Genomic DNA, 12,503 nt, shown 5'->3' on the forward strand with positions numbered 1-12,503 from the left:
CAAGAAAAAGCTGACAGCTGAGAATTTCCTAGAGGCCTTGGACTACCACATGTGGATGAAAAGACAACTACAGTGTCAGAACAGGTTGATATTTCGAATATACACTTAGCTAAGACCTTAGGGAAAATGGTGCCACTAAAAAAGGTCTTATGTTCCACTCACAAACACTCAACTTGGTTTTCTCCAGAACTTCGAACCCTTAAGCGCGAAGAACGGAAACTGGATATGGGATGGCTTAAATCTCATCTGAATGAGGACAGACTAAACTGTAGGAATCACATTGACAAAGTACCACCAAGCCTTAACTGCAGCCAAAAAATAATATTTCTCTAAATGCAATGAACAGGTTGCTAATTCAACCAAGCACCTGTTCAGCATAGTAAACATCCTACTGCATCCCCCACAACAGAACCAGCCTGCCCTGTCACAACTGAACTGCAATGATTTTGCTGCATACTTTGCCAGTCTCTGTCAGGATTTACAGGCAGCCCCACCCTGTCTTCAATCAGCTAACCAAAAGTGCACAAACTTGGCCCCTCCTGACACAGACATATGGGACTCTTTTAACCCAATAACAGAGGAGGGCCTTGACAAAATCCTTAGAGACCTTCAGCCAGCTAAAGAAGAATAACCTTGACCAGGACAACCTAGAAAATTACTGACCAGTATCCAATAGGGGCGTAGCTAGACCTGACATTATTTTTTTTTTGGGGGGGGGGCAGAGTTAATCTGATGGGAGACACTAGGCCCAGGGCCGGTCTTAGCAAGTGCGGGCCCTATGCAGACCAGTTTGATGGGGCCCCACCCTAGCCCTGTCCCCACCCTAACTCCACCCCCACCCTAGCTCCAGGGCCCGCCACCCCTCCCTCCGAGCTCCAAGGCCCCCAGCTCCAGGGCTTGTCGATCCTGCACAGTCAATGCCAACTGAAAGCCATGTCTTTTTCACAAACACAGATACACCCTAATCCACTATAGAATAAGTAATCATAAACTTTCTATTTAGAAAAAAATAAACTGAACCCCCAAGATGCCAGACTCTGCATACAATGCAACACCACAGAAACAGAAAATGTCCCCTAGTACTGTGCAAAATATAAACACAGCAGATGTAAATTTGAAAAAAACTAACAAATACCAATCACCACTTTACAAATTAACAAATAGAAATAAAACAAATATAGAAAATAAAATACCATTTTATTGAACTAATACATTTAGCTTTCAGAGGCCAAAACATGCTTCCTCAGGTCAATACAGTATAGTACTGTTATAGTATCCTATCCTGACCTGAGGAAGGGGGTTTTGTTCTCCGAAAGTTAGCCAAAATGTATTAAAATTAGTCTAATAAAAAGATTACCTTGTTTACATGTTCTATTATAAACATTTATTAACACATCTACAATACTACTTTATCCTAAAACAAAAAAATTAAAATATATATTTTATTTACAGTTTGTTGTCTCTGGTTTCTGCTTTTCTCATCTTCTTTTCACTGTCTTCCTTCCATCCAGCATCTGTCTTCGGTCTCTCTCTGTCATCCAGTGTCTGCCCTCTCTGCTGTCCCCTCCATCCAATGTCTGCCCTCTCTCCCTGCACCTTCCATCCACATCTGCCCTCTGTCTCTGCCCCTTCCATCCACCATCTGCCCGTCTGCCCTCTCTCTCTCCCCCATCCATTCACTGTCTGCCCTTTCTATCCCTTCCATCCACTGTCTGCCCTTTCTCTCTGCCCCTTCAATCCACCATTTGCCCTCCCTCTCCCATCCATCCAGGGTTTGCCCTCCCTCTTGCTCCCCCATCCAGGATCTGCCCCTCTCTCTGCCCCTTTTTTCAGCCCCCAATTCCAGCCCCACTATCCCACCAGTCCCCCATTTCAGCCCCAGCCCTTTTCTCCCACCAGTCTCGAGCTTCAGCCCCCCAGCCACTTCTCCCTGTCCCCTTTTCAGCCCCAAGTCCCCAGTTTCAGCCCCTGCCCTTTTCAGCCTCCAGTCCCAGCCCCCTTCATCCACATGCCTTGTATTAGGGCGCCCCTTTTCAGAACCATTCTCCCACCTGACCCACGCATGCCCCATTTTCCCACCAGCCCCAGGCATGGCCCCCATTTTCCCATATTGCCCCTTCTCAGACCCAGTCCCCATCCGAGAACCCCCTCCCCAGTCCCCTTCTTCCATCCAAGAACCCCAGTCCCCTCCCCACCCGTCCCCTTCAACCATCCTTGAACCCCCTCCCAACCTCAGTCCCCTTCTCCCATCCAAGAACCCCAGTCCCCTCCCCACCCATCCCCTTCTCCCATCCGAGAACCCCTTCCCCAGTCTCTCCCATCCAAGAACCCCAGTCCCCTCCCCACCCGTCCCCTTCAACTATCCAAGAACCCCCTCCCCACCCCCTTCTGCTTCTCCCATCCATGAACCCCCTCCCCACCTCAGTCTCCTTCCCATTTGAGAACCCCATACCCTTCTCCCACCTGAGTCCCTCCCCACCTACCAGCTCCATTCTCCTGCCACCCACCACCCTCACTGCCTTTAAAAAAAAACTAATTTGAAGTGCTGAAATAACAGGCAGCAGCGCCTCGCGTCTGCTCTGATACTAAAAATCTCTTCGACAACGTCGTTGGGCCTTCCCACATTGAGACCCGCCCTCCTCTGAGGTAACTTCCAATTACCGCGAGGGCGGGCGGGACTCAATGTGGAAAGGCCCAACGACGTCGTCGAAGAGATTTTTAGTAGCAGGGCAGATGCGAGGCGCTGCTGCCTGTTACTGCAGCGCTTCAAATTGTTTTTTTAAAGGCAGGACAGGGCGAGCAGCGGGATCGGACTCGGAGCACCCCCCCACCACCACCCGCTGACATCTGGGGCGGACTGCCCCCACCACGTCGCCGTCGTCGCGTGTTGTTGAACTTGGGAGGGAGAGTGGAGCTTGGGTGGTCGGGGCGGGGCGACCTGAGGCGCGCCGCGCGGGGCCCCCCTGAGCGCGAGGCCCTTTGCGGCCGCCTCGGTCGCCTCGCCTTAAGACCGGCCCTGACTAGGCCTATAGGCATGAGTAGTGCTTGGAATACTCCTAAATAATGCCTTAGAGTGCACTTGATAATGCATTTGTAAGTAAAAGCCTATCCTGCATCAACATAAACAACACATACACTTTTGGGAACCTTGGAAGCACGGACATCTTTAAATGAAGTTGCATTATCCCATAACTTAAACTTTACCTTTATAGTAGACTTGAGTCTGGTCAACCTCTCAACACACATCACAGATTCCTGGAAAATAATTACTGCAGTGGCACATATCCCTCAAATTTACTTTATAAGAAATATAAAATACCTTATTAAGCTGTATTAATAAAATAAGTCTTCTTGTCCCTTCCTCTGGTTCTACTGCTTTCTCTCCTTTCTGAAGCTGAAACGAACCAGTTCAAGTCTCTGGAGTTCTTGACAGGTTCTTTCCACTCCCCTCTCCTTATGAAGGAGCAGGCAAAGAAAGGATTGTCTGCCAAATTACTTTGTGAAGTAACACTAAATCCTGCAAAGAAGCTTCTCAGAGCCTATGTAGCAAGCTTAACAGCACCAATTCTGAACACACAAATATCAGTAACTACATCTTTAAAAAGGCAGCAGTGAATACCGCAATATGCTTCCTACTGGAAAAGCCAGACAAATCCGACTCCTATGGATCCACGCACAAATTACATGCCAGCAGAATCTCTCACCTTGGTCACTCACAGAACGCAGACCAATCCCCAACAATTACAGATTAAAGGACCAAAATTAGAAAAGGAAACAATGAGAAATCACATTCTCTGTAAGCAGTACAGCACAGAAGAAATAAAAATAAAAAGGAATTATCTACTGTAGGGAGCAGAAGAGCAAAGGAGAGACAGAGTTGCACAGGCCACTACACCACCAGGGAGGACAGGCCCTTCAAGGTGGGACTGCAGTGTATGGGAGGGGGGTTATGTTATGCAGGAGGGGGTGGCGGCAACAGCAGCAACTGCAGTGGTGGGGGGGGGGGGCAGGTTTTGGCACAGTATAAGACAAACCAATGGACCGCATTAGGTGCTTATAGCCCATTTAGTTATGTTTAAGCAAATGACAGATCTTCACAAAAATATATTTATTTTGACTTATGAAAACCACTTGTCCCTGAAACATGCTTGAAACAGAACCATCCATTTGTACAAAAGAGATGAGGCGAAGACATGATTCCATGTGCCCCAATGAAAGGAAAGTTTAATTTTACTTTCAATCTTAATAACGCCAGGCTTCCCAAGGCAGATTACAGCAACATTTAAGATGAACCCATCAGTAAACAGGATATCCTCACTGAAATTTGGCCATATATTACTGTATTGTATTATATAGAACAGTGTAGAAAAAGGAGCACAAAATATAGCCTTTATTAGTGCTGTTTCCACCAGCTACAATAATTTTTAAGCAGTTTTAGTGATATTCAATTTTATCTCATGATATTTATATCTACATATGGGAAGTTTTCAAATAAATTAAAAAGCTGTCCAGTAAAAAACAAAACAAAGTCTTTGGTTCTTCACCTTATAAGGCACTGGGCTGAAAAAGGGGATGGGGTGGGAGGAGGGAGGGAGACAAGAGGAAGGAGATGCTGGTCCAGGGGGGTGGGGGGGGCACCAGAGACCCTAACACCAACCCTGGGCATGCCAGGAGGTTACTCTCCACATTAGAAAAGTTATGATCCCTCCTGGCAGCCATATTAGTGCTCTCTGATCAAAGCCTAGTAAAGACTATAGTGTTATGTGGGACTGGAAACACATTGTCACAGCTCCACACAGTTCACTGTGCCATGCGCCAGGGCAGTGCAGGAAGGCAGGTGTAAGTAGCGATCACTGCACCACTTGCTCTTCTAAAGTAATGGAGCCTATCTATGTTTGCACGTCCATGTTAATTTCCTCATATTAATAAGATATCTGAAATGTGCCTTATGGTGTAATACAATTTGTGCCTTCTCAAGGCTGCAAGATAGACAAGTGATCTTACTTTTACAAATCATATAATTAGTGAAAATACCAAATAAATTGTATTCTGATAGCACCAAATATTCCAATTTGTAATATATATTTTTAACATTCAGTCTATAGCCAGTGGTGGTATTTGTTTGTTTTTTGAATTTACATTTTATTATATACTATGTTAAGGAAAATTCAAAATCTGTCATTCTTTGTCATAAATGGACATGAAAGAAAAACAATCCTAGCTTTTTGGCAATCGTTCAACATTCCTCTTTTGCCTTGTTTTTTAGTCTCTAAGTGGAAGGAAATAATGGTTCCTGTTTATGTGCTAAAATCTCCTGCCCATAGTATAAGGAGCCAAGGAGCTCCGCAAGCAGCCATACCATACATGGTTCTTGATTGTAACAAACGTTTCTAGATCAGCAACTACATTCACTGTGTTTTCAAGTACATTTTATGTTGGCAAAAGCCAATTAATTGAATGCACAACTGTTCTACATACACAATTTGTTGTGGCAGGCTAAGATTAAATGAGTCAAAACATCCACTCAATATATTATGCAGATTCAAGTGGGTTTGGAAATGGGGCAATTTTAGGTATTTCGATCTGTGGATTGGAAGGATCATGAAGCGAAACTGATTCAAGTTGGCTGGATGACTGGAAATCTGAAAATAAGAACTGAATAGTTTCCAGTGAGGACTGCCAGAAAAAATAAATCATTTTCTTCTCTGCACCCTCCCTGGATATCTGCACCTTCACCTCTTCAGTTTCTCTCCTTTACCCAGGACTCTCCCACAGGTCACAATTTGCATGGTGGGGGCAGGCAGGATGTAAGTCAGCTTGGGGACTTATAGTCCCAGCATGGGATCGCAGTATTTCTGTCCTATCTTCCCACAGGAGCTTCCTGTTTGAAAAGGAAACCCATACAGGAGAACAGGTGGAGTCATTGCAAGGCCTGTGATCACACACTGGGCTCACAGGCCCCCACACTAATTTTTTTCTACCTGCTAAACGAGCTGGAATTGCAGCAAAGGGGTAAAGTCAAAGTCTGACATGAGTAGGCTGCCTGCAGCCTGGGGGGAAGACATGGGTCTGGTACAGATGAGGGATTGTCTGTTGCCTTAAGAGAGGCCAGAATCTGGTACATTTGTCATCATTTGCATTTCTGATTTGTGTTAAAAAGTAGTGGCCTCAGTACAGATCATTGTGCTCCTCCACTATTTAACTTCCTCTACTGAGAGAATTGGCTGTTTAACCCTAGTCCCCTGCTTCTATTTTTAACCAGTTCCCAATCCACAACAGAACATTGCCTCCTATCTGATGGCTTTTTCATTTCCTTAGGAGTCTCTGATAAGAGACTTTGTCAAAAGCTTTCTGAAAATCAATATGCAGTTTATCAACTAGCTCACCTTTATCCACATGTTTATCCACACCTTTAAAAAAAGTAGCAAATTGATGAGGCAAGACTTTCCTTGGCTGAGACCAAGTTTACCTTCTCCCAATAAACCATGTTTGTCTATATGTTCAGTAATTTAGTTCTTTATAATAGTTTCTACAGTTTGCCTGGCACTGACATAAGGTTCACAGGTCTGTAGTTTCCTGGATCGCCCCTGAAGCCTTTCTAAAAATTTAGCATCACATTGGCCATTTTGCAGAAACTGTCCAAAGGTACAAAGAAGGGCGATGAAAATGATAAAGGGGATGGGACAACTTCCCTATGAAGAAAGGTTAAAGTGGCTAGTGCTCTTCAGCTTAGAGAAAATATGGCTGAGGAGAGATATGATAGAGGTCTATAAAATAATGACTGGAGTGGAACAGGTAGACATGAATCGCTTGTTTACTCTTTCCAAAAATACTAGGACTAGAGGACACGCAATGAAGTTAGAAAGTAGTACATTTAAAATGATTCGGAGAAAATATTTCTTCACTAAATATGTAATTAAACTCTGGAATTTGTTGCCAGAGAATTAGCTTAGTGGGGTTTTAAAAAGGTTTGGATGGCTTCCTAAAAAGTCTATAGACCCTTATTAAAATGGACTTTTGGAAAATCCACTGCTTATTTCTAGAATAAACAGCATAAAATGTAATGTTTTGGGATGTTGCCAAATACTTGTGACTTGGATTGGCCACTGTTGGAAACAAGATGCTAGGCTTGATGGACCTTCCGTTTGTCCCAGTTTGACAATACTTATGTAATCATCTACAGCAAGAATGATCTTTTTCTTTTTTCTCTGTAAATATCCTCCCAAGAATTCTGAGAGAGCAGAAGTCTCATAAACCTGAGAGCCACAGCACAAGGATGCCACTGTAATATGTTGTACAGTTGAGTTAAGGAAAACCTCTACACATTAAGAGAATGTGGCAAATCAAACCTTTTTCTGGCAGTATAATTCTTTTGATACAGAGGATAAGGTAGGCATCAATGCAGATGTAACTAGGGAAGAATACTCATTTGAAATGACATAAGAAACATCACGATATCCCATGTCATTTTATGTCATTAGCAAATGAAAATGAGTGGGGAAAAACTCATAACATTTTGTGTTTTTTTCATGTGCTGTCATGTGCTTTCTGTAAGAGCTCACACTCTTTCAAAAGAATGCACACCATTCATGAAGAGTGTATTCTGTTCAGGAAGAGTGTGCACCATCGTACAAGCACTCAGTATCAGAAAAGAGTGTGTACTCATAACGACATTACTCTTGTAATGACAGAATGGAAAAAAAAAAAGACAATACCAGGCATTCCCAGAAACAACACAAAACAAACATTTTCACCACGGAATGGCATAATAATGAGGTCAAGGAGAGAAAACTTGAAGGCAGCCCCCCAATAATATGAGTAAACATTAAGAAGACTTTCCTTGCGTTGCTGGAGATTTTTCTTCCCTTTCCTCAAGGCCTTCCTCCCCCTCTCCTCCACTCAGCAGTGTTCTTACTGGAGAAAGGGTTGATAGCAGAGGTTGAAGCCAGAATGAATTCGGTTCTGTCAGTAATCTGTACTGACATTTGAATAATATGTGACCTCTGGATGTTGGTCCAAACATACCTTTTTGGGGAACACATTGTGATCCCTTGCTTTAGAACTTCTTTCCATGGTGAATATTTGCTTCTGGTGCATTATCAATAGCCATGTGGTGTTTGAATGTCTTTCTCATATGCCCCCTCTATCTTGTGTATACATACTTAGGTCCTTAAGAGGACAATTTTCAAATAGACCACAATGGGATAGAATCCAATGGTGGTGGGGGGGGGGGGGGTAGTTATCAATGTGGACTGCTGTTAAGATGTGTTATTTTACCACTGACTCATGCTATTTAGCATAGGTCCCATTACTAATAACTGAGGTTAACAGTAAAGTAACACATCTTAACGGTAGCCCTCGGTAACTTCCCCCTAAGGACCACTTTCTATACATGGCGTTTAAAAAATCTGTGCGGAAAACATTTCCACCTAAGTGTATTCTAAATTTAGGCATGGTATATAGAATGTACTTAGTCGATATCCTAGCACCTAAAACTATATACACATCCGTTTACACCAACGAAAATATGGCATAAATTCCAGTGTGTAAATTTAGGTACAGAGGACTATATTCTATAACAACGTATGTAAATTTTGGAATGCCCATAAAACACCCATTTTCCTACCCATAACTATGCCCCTTTTTGCCTGCGCACATTACAATTTAGGCACAGTGCATTATAGAATACTAATAAAACAGGCCCGTTTCTGACACAAATGACACGAGCGCTAGGAAGGTTTTCATCGGAGTGTGTATGTTTGAAAGAGTATTGTGAGATTGACTGTGTGTGAGAGAGAGTGAATGTGCGAGCGTGTGTGTGTGACAGAGAGAGAGTGAGACTGCTGGGTGCGAGTGTGTCTCCTCTGTCCCCCCTCCAGCCACCCAGCAATTTTCCTCTCTCTCCTTCTCCCCCTCCAGCAACACAGTGATTCATTTTCCCTTGCCCCCCTCCAGCCACCCACTGATACTCTTCTCTCCCCTTCCCCCCCTCCAGCCACCCACCGATACTCTTCTCTCCCCTGCCCCCCCTCCAGCCACCCAGCGAGTCTCCTCTGTCCCCTGCTTCCCCTCCAGCCACCCAGCGAGTCTCCTCTGTTCCCTGCCCCACCTCCAGCCATCCAGTGATTCTCCTCTCTCCCCTGCCCCCTCCAGCCACCCAGCGATTGTCCTGTGTCCCTTGCCCCCCTCCAGCCACCCAGCGATTCTCCTTTTTCCTTTGCCCTGCCTCCAGCCACCCAGCGATTCTCCTTTTTCCCTTGCCCCCCCTCCATCCACCCAGCGAATCTCCTCTCTCCCCTGCCCCCCTCCAGCCACCCAGTGATTCTCCTCTCTCCCCTGCCCCCTTCCAGCCACCCAGCGATTGTCCTATCTCCCCTGCCCCCCCCCCCAGCTACTCTTTCACTTTAATCAGCATATATTAAATTCCCCCCATGTGCTACAGAAAAGCACCGAGCACATCCTATATAATAAAATGCACCTCCAATGTTCTGAAGCCGAGAAAATGAAGCCTTCAAGCCTTGAAGCATCCGTGCGCTCTGTAAGGCTCCATCTCCTCAATTGACAACACATAGTTCTGGAACGTTGCAGGAATGCTTCAAAGCTTGAAGGCTTCACTTTCTTGGCTTCAGAACGTTGGAGGTGCGTTTTATTATATAGGATGCTTAGGGAGTTGTATGTGTAAATTCTAATTATTGTCAATTAATGCTCATTATTGCTTGTTAAGTGCTGCTAACTATGCTGATTGGCTTGATAAGCCAATTAAATTACATGTTTCAATAAATATTTTGTGACATTATCTATATACGAGTGTTCTTGTTGGAAGACTAATTCACAACCCTACCTTTTTCTACTCTTGGAATCTACTCCTGAGTCACTACAGGAAGCTAGAGATCTTGTTATAGTGGTGTAATACAAGTGTGAGATACAAAACAATCTGAAAACAACTCAGACTGGGCTCAAAGTGGCACCACTACTATATTACAATGAAGTTTTGATTGATGAGCTGCATTAAAGTTAGTTGTTTAGAATGTACAGCCATTGGGGAAATGTACAGCTGCAATGGAGGTATAGTACAAGTTGCACATGGATGACTTCCAGTTGCTTCTACTGCATCTTTCGGACAATATATTGATGCAGTTAGGTCACAGTATTTAGACAGTAGAAGTCAGTGTTCTTTAATGTTTTAATTTTATTTTTATTGGAATTTCAAAAGTAAAACCAAGGCAGATACATTTGTACAGAAATCAAGGAAATATTCTGAAATAAGAAAATAATACAGTCATATAGAAAAGGTCATTACATTAAACAAGTCCACAACACTGTAGGGAGACCATAGAAAATTAAAAGAAAGTTAAATTAATAGCACATTATGCAATAATAAGCTAGCCAGTGACTAGTACAATCCAGAATATTTTTAAAAAACAACAATTATGTAGTCTCAACAGCTGACCTTATAAGTGAACAGGATTTTAACCTGCCTGTTGTTAATGAAAGCTGAAAGCAGTGGTGGTTCATAAAAGATATACTTAACTGACCTCAATTTATTTGAGAAAAGAGAGAGCTCTTAACTGAAGAACTGCCAGTTTTAATAAAAGGAAAGCTTTTCTTCTTTTCTGGGTGTCCTTAGTCAAGTCAGGAAAAATCCAGAATGTGGCATAAAGGAATATCTCATAAGGCCAGAAGTTGCCATACTGGGACAAACTGAAGGTCCATCAAGCCGAGTATCCTATTTCCGACAGTGTCCAATCCAGATCACAAGTACCTAGCGAGATTCCAAAACAGTAAAACAGATTTTATGCTGCTTATCCTACAAATAAGCTGTGGATTTTCCCAAGTCCATCTTAAGAATGTCTTATAGATTTTTCTTTTAGGAAATTATCCAAACCTTTTTTAAACCCTGCTAAGCTAACTGATTATACCATATTCTCTGGCAACGAATTTCAGAGTAATTACACATTGAGTGAAGAAATAATTTCTCTGGTTTGTTTTAAATTTACTTCTTACTAGCTTCATTGCATGCCCCCTAGTCTTAGTAGTTTTGGCAAGAGTAAATAAGCGATTCATATCCACCCATTCCACTCCACTCAGTATTTTACAGACTTCTATCGTATCTTCCCTCAGTCATCTCTTCTCCAAGCTGAAGAGCCCTAGCTTATGTAGCCTTTCCTCAAAGGGAAGTCGTCCCATCCCCTTTATCATTTTTGTTGCCCTTCTCCGTACCTTTTCTAGTTCTGCTATATCTTTTTTGAGATGCAGTGATCAGAATTGCTCACTGTATTCAAGGTGCAGTTGCACCATGGAGTTATACAAGGCATTATAATATTCTCATTTTTGTTTTCCATTCCTTTCCTAATAATTCCTAACATTCTATTTGCTTTCTTAGCTGCCACTGCACACTAAGCAGAGGGTTTCATCGTATCATCAACGATGACACCTGGATACTATCAGAAGCTAATGCAAAGTAACAACCAATGTTGCCAAATCCAGAAATTGGGTTCCTGAAGTTTCAAGCAGTTCAGATATATTCCATGCATCAAAATCTATTGCTATATCCTCTTGAGCTGTGCAGTTTCTTTCTTAGTAGTTGGAAAGTAATAGATACAAGTTAATGGAGGCATATTTTCCTCAGGAATTTGAAGTATTTCTTGCAAATATCTCTTAAACAAATCTTGAGGTAATGTCAAAGCTAACTTTGGAAAGTTAATTATACAGTGGTTTAATACCTAACCATATTCTCCACATTGTCCAATTTATGTTTCAGGACTGCACTGCCTGAAGACTCTTACAGAGTGTTCATTCAACGTTTCCAAGGTCTGCTGATACTGTTGCTGCAAACCATTTATAGCCATGGTGTTAACTTGAACCAAATTGTTTGTAGTAGCAAATTGTTGAGAAAGAGCTTTCCTTAAATCTGAAACAGGATTCCAAATAGCTTCCAGAGAAAAAACTGGAGGTTTCTGTAAAACAATCGATGGCAAAAGTGCCTTTGATGATAGCTCGCTCCAGATTCCTGCAGAGGTCCTGTCCAGCCCCTGTGAAGGTGAATCTCCTCCACCCATTACTGCTATGAACTGTTGACCCAGAGGGAGCTGCTGATTACTTCCTCCCCACTTCTCAGAGCCATCCTCAACTTAGCAGTTGCTTCTTGCTGTATGCTGAGAAACTGCACCCAGCTCTAGTGAACTCAACAGCAGGAGCTGTGGTGGGGTCATCCACACACCAAGAGGCAATGAGATATCAGTGCCAAAGTCCGAGGACGCACCACGTGGTGGCAGAGAATAGAGGATGACCGAATTCCAGTTTCGGTTTCAGCACCGAAACTGGCCCAAAATTCAGGTTCTGGTTTTGGCTGAAAATGCCAGTGCAGTCTCAGCCGAAACCAAAACTCTTCCTCTCCTCATGATCACTCTCCATCACCCCCCCCCCCCCCCAGCAGTAGATAAGACGGGCCCACCAACAGCAGCCTCCTCCTGGACCCAGACCCCCCCCCCTGCGAGCCCCCC

This window comes from Microcaecilia unicolor, chromosome 1 (genome assembly GCF_901765095.1).
Source record: "Microcaecilia unicolor chromosome 1, aMicUni1.1, whole genome shotgun sequence".
Lineage (NCBI taxonomy): Eukaryota > Metazoa > Chordata > Amphibia > Gymnophiona > Siphonopidae > Microcaecilia > Microcaecilia unicolor.